General features: G+C 42.0%; 1 protein-coding gene across 3 annotated transcripts in view; it reads left to right on the top strand.

Moving 5' to 3' along the window:
• Window positions 1-107: 107 nt before the first annotated feature.
• Window positions 108-8077, top strand: part of ZNF106 (zinc finger protein 106) — a 45358-nt gene continuing 37388 nt past the window's right edge. Inside the window, exon 1 of one of the 3 annotated variants that reach the window (XM_087746305.1) lies at window positions 108-244. The gene's annotated coding sequence lies outside the window, so the exon portion shown is untranslated. Of the gene's footprint in view, window positions 245-533; window positions 697-8077 lie in introns of those variants that run through there. The other 2 variants (XM_087746306.1, XM_087746304.1) reach the window with 2 other exon arrangements.

The raw sequence follows: 8077 nt of genomic DNA, 5'->3' as shown, positions 1-8077 counted from the left end.
TGAAACCTCTCTTGATTTCACAACCGGGCCTTGGTTTCCCTTCTCTCCCTCAGCGTGCTCCAAGCCCCCTTGGGCTTCTTAGAGAGTCCTGGTGGACTGCGGCTTATTGCACGCTGCGCAGCCCAGGCACAAGCGCACACGCTTGGCCTTCTGTCTTTCAAATCGCTCCTGGGATGGATTTTCCAGGCACAGCTGCCCTGCCCGGGCTGGCCCAGCACGACGTCCGTGGCTTCTCGCTGCTGAGGTACCTGTGGTGTTCAGTACCTGCTTTTTAGAGTGGTAGCATGTGGCGCTGTGTGAGTTTATAGCGCTATATTTACAGATAATAATAACGTTTATTATCGTTATCGGTTGGTAAATGCCCCCACCTGACAGCAAGTGCCGCCGCCCTCGCCATGAGGCTCGTCGGTACGCCCCTGCGCAGGTGCGCCGCCACCAGGACTACATTTCCCGGTGGGCACCACGGCGGCCCAGGAGCGCCTCCCGGCGTGCAGCGCGGCCGCCTTCCTGCCCCCGCATTGGCTGTGCCGAGCGGTTGCCCCGCCCCGCCCCGCCGTGCGCCGCGGGTCTCTGTGGGGTCGGCCCGGCGCGGGTGCTGTGAGGGCGGCGGGCCCCGGGGCAGGCGGCGGCTGGGCCTGCTCGGTCCTGGCAAGGGGATGGGTTTCCGGGCCGCTGCCCTGGCGAGGGGTGCAATGTGTGAGTACTGGGGCTGGGTGGAGCAGGGGGCTGGGGGAGCTCTGTGGCGGCAGCGGGGGTGGTGGTGGACTGCTCCGGCTCTGGCGGAGGGGGCGGCCTGTGGAGGGGAGCGGGGCAGGCCCAGCCTAGAGGGGCTGCAGCGGACATCTTGCCTTGGGGCGGGCGTACGTTTTGCTTTGCGTTGTGAGCATCCCTTATTGCTGCAGTGATCCCTGAACTTTGTTATCCTGTTAAATACAAGCTTTGTTAGAGCAGGTTCTCTGTTACAGATGTGTAGCTATCATGCTGTCTCTTCATACCTGCCAGAAGCGTTTCCAGGGTTGCAATGTGGCTTTGGGTGCAGAGTTGCTTAGTTACCTTCCTCATAACATCTGGCTAAAAATGTGTCGTAGTAAAAGCGTGTATGAATGTGGTGATAAATGTCTGGTAACCTAAAAGGAGTGGGACTGATAGTGTGAAACCAGTCTTAATAGTACAATGAAATATGAGGTATGAGTAATCATTCATCATTGCAAGCAGAGTAGTTCACATGCAAACTTAAATTATATTAAGAACTGTTCAGGAGTGCTTACAAACTTCAACTTGGAAAAGTTTATGAACATTGGATAGAAGTGGCATTGATGATTAAAGTTTATACTTCAATATACGTTACTGATAGTGGTTTGATAACAATGGTCTCATGCAAGTAAGAAATTTTCCTTTCACCTTTCCTACGCCTTCTGAAATGCAGCTTTAAAGAGCTTTGTAGAACAGATGAGTTCTGAGGAGTGCCCTGAGAGAGGATTGAGTTTTGATGGACTTTGTTTTCAGCATAAGTTCCTGGGGCTGCATTTCCTATATGTCTGCTTGTTATTTTTGTTCTTTTGTCATTTGCTGCTTATTTCAGTCAAGCCTCAATTATTATATTAAACTAATAGACTGTTCTGCTGAACTGAGAGATCCTAGCCTAAAACAATCACTTAAGCCTTCCAAAAATTTCATTAATGGTTTTGCAGAAGTTTGAAAGTATCTCCCCATTAGGACTGCAATATTTGGGATGAATATTGCAGGTTCTAAGGGCCAATGCGGTGTGGCTTTGTAACTTCTTACCTTGGAAAATAGATTCCTATCATGAAGTCTCTTCTGTTAAAGGCACCTATATTATCTTTTTTTCAGTCCTTGCTTGGCTTCAGCTGAATTGGCAGTACAGGGCAACTGCATTTGCACCACCACGTATGTTCCACTATTGACTGATTTTTTTATGTAAAGTGTGTTAAATAGGCACGGTGTTCTAGTGTTTTCAGTTTGGAACAAGTCATTGGTTTTAGCCAAACTATGTTAGTCTGTTACCTGAGTCAGTTTGGCTGCTGTGACCAAACTTCAGGTAACTTCTAGCCCATATGTCCAAAAATGCCACATGTTTGAAGAGATGTCAGCTAAATGCATCTTCATTTATGCAGGGCTGTGATATCCAGTGATCATCTTCTGTGAACTCTGCCACCAGATGGTGTCATAAGATTTGAGATGTTATCTGCCTCAAGCCAATTATAGGAAAATAAGAGGATACTATGCATTGCAAAGAACTTTTTTTTGTTTTTATAAAAATGTTTTTCATATTTGTGGTGTAAGGGATTTTTCTCGTCTAGTTCTAGGCTATTTTACATTTCAATCCCAAATTGGCAGAGCCGCTAGTATTCATCCCTGGGACAAACTGCACTACAGAGATGTAAGAATTCAGATAGACCCCTGTATTTCTATTGCCTGGTCATTAATGTCTGCTGTCTTAATGTTAGGGATCCTTAACTTGATTTTACTTGGCACCAAAGCTCCATATACTGAAGAGTGACCTGACTACCTTGGTTTGAGTGCCTCAGGTCACTCTCCAGTGGTTCTTCATACTCTGTAGTGACTGCATAAATAGAAAAAGCCCAATGACTGACTGAATGCTCTCCTACATACTCTCTTGTGGCTATGTAGATCTTTCTTAGAGAGTCTGAGTTATTTTGCCAAGGCCAGGTACCTGCTTCTGTGGAACTGCAATAGATGGGATGTATAGAGTAGTCTGTTTTAATTGGGCCTCTGAGGCCCTGTTCTTAACTTCTAATTGGTGAAAGAGACATAGTATGCATACCTGTGAAGGGTATTGTGAGCTTAAATACCCTAGGAAGGAAAAAAAAATACAGCTAAATGTTACAGAAATAAGTGTAAAATTAAGTGGCAGGTATTTCTGTCATTCTTATGAGGGTCTGTTTGTTGAAGACTTTTTATAAAGTGACACAAGGTTATCAGAATAAGCTGATGCAAATTCTTTCGTGAGTCACAGAAATATCTAAATCAGTTAGCTTATTTGTCCTGCATCTTGTGGATCAATATGTTGCTTCTTATTAAGACTTTGTCTCAATCATTATCAATTATGTTTGAGGCTGTAATGGTAGTAGGGGTAAAAAGACAATTCCCTTCTCCAAAGGGTGCTAACAGGGGTCATAGTTGGAGTACTATGTCCAGTTTTGGACATTTCTTCGAGAGTGTTGTGGGCAATTTGGAAAGAGGAACAGCAGTTTTAATAGGCTAAGGAAATGTGGCGTTTGAGGTAAACACCTGAATAAAAAGAGTTTGCATATGTCTAAAAACGAAGTGGGAGTATAGGGGAAAACAGAAGCTTTCTAGGTGTGTGGATTTTAGGTGTCCTAAGTGACAGCATACAGCAATGATGCTGAACAGTTCTCCATTCCAATTAGGACAGTGTATATGCCTGAATCTTCCGCTGCCTCAAAAGCTGTCACAAATAAGATAGCAATAAGGCATTTACTTTAACTAGGGAGTAATTATCATCTTAGTTTACAGCAAGGAAAATTTAGTTTGGATATTAGGAAATTACTAGCATTGCTTATATATAGGGAATTAGAAAGATGCAGTTTGATTGTAACTTAAGGTGTATATATTCTTCTGGTCTGTACCCCATTCTTAGATTTACTTGAAATAAAAATATACATCAGTGAAAACGCTGTGTTCATGCCAGGTGTTCCTGTGCCAGTCTGTTTATGGTATTTCTCCACAGTCTCCTTATCTCCAGCATATCTTCCCTGTGTATTGTAAAAAGCCAGCGGTACTCATGGGATAGCATGCAAACAGTTTCTTCTAGATGTCTTCTAGGCTAGTTAGTGGAGTCAACTTTATTGCTCTTAACAGGAACTTAAAGAGCTTTGATCTGTGAAATAACTCTTCTCTCCTTCTGGCTCAATGTCAAAACAGTTGAGCACTTGGCCACCCAGTTATAACATCTGCTGTGCAGCAGTGCTGCTTCAGTGCTGAGGGGTCTAGAGTACTCTCTGTCTGTCACGAGGGTGAAGTTAAATCTTGGAAAGCAGGGAGGAGTTTACTTTAAAAGTCTTGCTTCTGGTACAAGTATTTTAACTATTGGACTGTAATATAGTTGTCTCGTTTGCCACATTAAAAAAAACCCCTGTGACTACAAAGTAGTTTGTACTGTGCATGATAGTGTGCTAGAGGAGAATAATGCTGTTAGTTGTGACTAAACTTCAGTAAATCCTTAAGTTTCTGGCTGTTGATCAGGTTAGGTTGCACAGATCAGCATCTCAGAAGGAAGGTTAAAGTGCCTCCCACATATGCCTCGAAGTAATGGTAGGGTAATTAGCAGAAGTTACGGTCTAGCAAGGGGATGCGTAGTGAATTCAGATGCCTCAAGAGCAATGACTCTGGAAAGGAAAGATAGCCTTTGAATGTTAGTGCTTTATTCTGCGTAAATTCTGCTTGAGGTGTTGAAATTTGAGCGTAGGCCTCTGTCTCGTTATGATGAATTACTTGTTTCTGTACAGCATTCTCACAGCGGCACAGGGCTTTGATGTTTGGAGCAGCATGTAATACAGGGAAATTGTTTTCTAGTCATAAAACTTTTCCTTAAGAAAATCTGTCTCTATTACTAGGCTTTAATAAATCATTATTTAGTTAGATTAGCAATCCTTGTTGCTTTGTAGCGTTTGTTTATCACAATAGGTGGTTGAATACAGCATTCAAAGGCCTATGTGGGGTTCTCCAGGTTTTCCGGTGGAAAGACCAGGCTTCTTGGCAGATTAGCAAAATAAGTTGTGCTGATAATCAAACTATATATGATCTAGCCTAGCAATGGTTGTTTAAGTGCTTTCCAGGGCATACACACACTTCCATTCCTGATTCTTCTGAGCAAGAGGCTTCTCTCCAAGTAAAAATGACCTTCTGTCCACCACTTCCTTCCATCAAACAACTAAAGATTTCATGAATGCAGTTTGTAGTGAGTTGCTGCTGCTTCTCCCCTCTCCTTTCCCATGTCTGTGGCAGCTGTATTACTGTTCTGCAGCTGAACTAGGACATGTACAATTAGTCACTGCAGGAGAGAAGTCACTAAAGCAAAACGAACGACATCCCTGTGAGGAGCTGAGGAGCGTGTTGCTGCAGAGCATTCTGCCATGGTGAACTTCTAGGCTCCCGTTCTTGTCAAGTGTAGAGTTTCCACAGCTATCTGTAGGGACATGCAGCATTTAGACAGGCCAGCGCTGCTGATCTCTTTGAGGCCTCCTGAGGATTTCTAGGCAGCTGGAATGCCGGGCTGCCCGCCCCACTCCGTGGCACTTGTGGCTTTATATAGTCAGAGTGTTCAGCTACTGATCTGTAGCAGATTTAACCTTGATGTACATTTTTAATATATGTTATCCGGTAAGGTTGAATAACAGGGGACAAATGGATGTTGTAGCAGGAAGTAGTCTAATGCCTTATTTTCTTTGTAGACTATTTCTACTTGTGAGAAGTGTTCTTCAAAATCTCTGTAGCAGACTTGCTTAAGTTAATTAAAACTGTGTGGTGTTTCCAAGCTCTGGGCAGGTGCAGGCTATGGGCAAGTTGCATTTACATCACATAGTTGTAAAATGCATCCCTTCCCTTTAAAACAAACAAATAAAAAAAATCACCCACTGAACAGTTACAGTCTCTCAAAATAGAAAGTTGTTGTAACATCTCATTTGTTTTGAAGGCTTTACATTTTGTTGTTGACATATGTTTCTCTTGTGTGGTGGTGGGGTCTTTTTGACAAAACCTTATTTTTGCTTGCAGTTTGCTTATTTTTTAGAGTAGCTCACTTTCCCATTGACATCCCGTGGGAGGTAATTCCCTATGCTATGCAGCAAGTTGGTGATTTCAAAAGCACAAACGGTTAAATCTCCTACAAGCTCAAAGGTTATTCAGTGTTTTAAGGTATGGGATTTTTTTTTTTAAGAATTCCTGCATAAATGTGCCTGCATTTATGTAGAGAAAGCTCTGTTTCTGAAGTTTTTCAGTATGAAAGTTTTATGATTGAACAGACCAGTGTATGATGAGATGAAATGCCATCACTGACTACATGGCTCGAAAGCTGTCTGATTCTTGTCACTGTTGCATAGTGAATGAGGGAATACCTTGAATTTACGATGTTTTTCAAAGTACTTAATGAAAGCTCTTTTACAGTGAAATTGAAGTACTTCATTAAAGCGAGCCTTGGGATTTATAACAGGATTTGGGAGAAAGCTAAGGATGAAGGGAAGTGATTTATCTCTATGTAGACAGCAAGTCAAGAGGTGGTCTGGAAATAGAACATGGGTCTGTCTTCTCCCAGTCCCTGTAGCATCTACTGAATCTCTATACTTCTAAGTCCTTGCCTCTCAGGGCTTCTCTCTGTGGAGGTGAAAGTTTCACTTTTCATAGTGACATCCAATAGCATTTGCATTCCATTAGTATTTTTAGTACTCTGTCATAAGCAATGCCCAGTTGATTGGGCAGTTAGCCTAAAACTCTTCCTGTAATCGTGTATAGTTACTATATGTTTTAATTAGCCAAAACAGGTGTAATGTTAGCTTTACTTGTGAAAGCTCTTTAATGTTATGTGCTAACTGGTGTCAGCAAGTCACCATACTTTACTGGCCTGCTTTTCCTGATCTAGGTCCCATGCTGCTGTTTCACCCTTGTGCAGAATGAATTCTGTACATACTTGAGTAATCTTGAACAAGATCCTGAACACATGTAGGGAATTATTCTGCTAAACTACAAAGTACTGCTAGCGAAGAATGTTGGGGGAGTAGGGAGTATTTTAATGCAAAAGGAAGTATCTCAAACTGGTGCAAGGGTTAGCACCCTTGCTTTTCAGGAGTAACTTCATATTAATCACATTAAAACAGCTCTCTTATATTGGGGAGGCATCCAAACCTTTGTCACTTGTGTGTAATCATAAATAATTCTCTTAGATCTGTTGTGTTGCAGCTGCACAGATCTGTGTATAAACAGTATGTTGTTGATGTGCTGCTATACTCACCTAATAACCTACTGGAAAACCAGGAAGCTGAACTGTCTGATTTTCTATCTCTACTCATATTAGCTTAAATTTTCCTTATCTGCTGTCTCAGCTTAAATATGTTTTAAATCAAGTTATACTCTTTATATATGGTTTCAAATGATTGCAAAATACTTTCTTCCAAAACTTCTGTGTTCTGACCTTCCATGAAGGCAGATGCTTTTGCATGTACATCACTGATATCATATGAATTTATATGTATGCTCTATATGACCTAGGCTGGTGCAAAGTTCTGAATGATCTTGTACCTTTGTTGGGGGTGATTTGTCAAAATAAATAGCTGTTACTAATGATTCAAGTACATCAGGTGCCCATGTGATAAAGCTAAAGAATGCATATTTAAACACTACTGGGTATTTCAATGAGATCAAGAATGGCACCCTAGGAATGCTGGATAGGGCACATAAGAAGGTGATTGAATCTCCTGTTGTGTTTTAAGTGTGTTTGTTTTGGTATGATGATGTGGATTTTTTTAGGGAGGAAACTGCTTTCTCTGTTTAAAGGTGAAAGGGCTATTGCAACTCTCAGTTCCTTCCCCTTTAAGCTGGACAGATGCTGGTGCATCCGTTAACCGTAAATGGACATGCAGATCTGGAGGAAAAGAGTTATTTGTCAAAGAACCACATTTTGGAATTAGAGTGGGTGTGGTTTTACTTGCTTATTGTTTGTTTACAGTTGGACAGTACCACTGAATGTCAGAGCTGCTTTAACTCCAGGTAATCTGGATTTGGTAAAAATCCAGTTCTTGCCCTTTGCTCACAGCTTCTAGTCGGTATCAGATTCAGAGGGTTTGATGCCCTTGATACAGAAGGTTGGTGGTAAATAACTAGAATTAACTTTGTAGGGTAAGCTGTTGAAGAAGGCTCTTGTAGGTTGAGTTTGATGGTATTAGCTAAGTTAGTTCTGAAGTTGACTAATGTAAGATAGAAAAGCTTGGAAGGGTATGTCTTTTTGTGTGGAAATATAAAAACGCCTAGTAGTAAAAAGATACGTTTCTTTCCACTTTAGGGTGAGGAACTGCCTCTGCCA

This window comes from Nipponia nippon, unplaced genomic scaffold (genome assembly GCF_047370975.1).
Source record: "Nipponia nippon isolate SJK-2023a ecotype South Korea unplaced genomic scaffold, ASM4737097v1 scaffold_10, whole genome shotgun sequence".
Classification (NCBI taxonomy): domain Eukaryota; kingdom Metazoa; phylum Chordata; class Aves; order Pelecaniformes; family Threskiornithidae; genus Nipponia; species Nipponia nippon.
The sequence above is the reverse complement of the archived record's forward strand: the minus strand, read 5'-3'. Positions and strand labels throughout refer to the sequence as shown.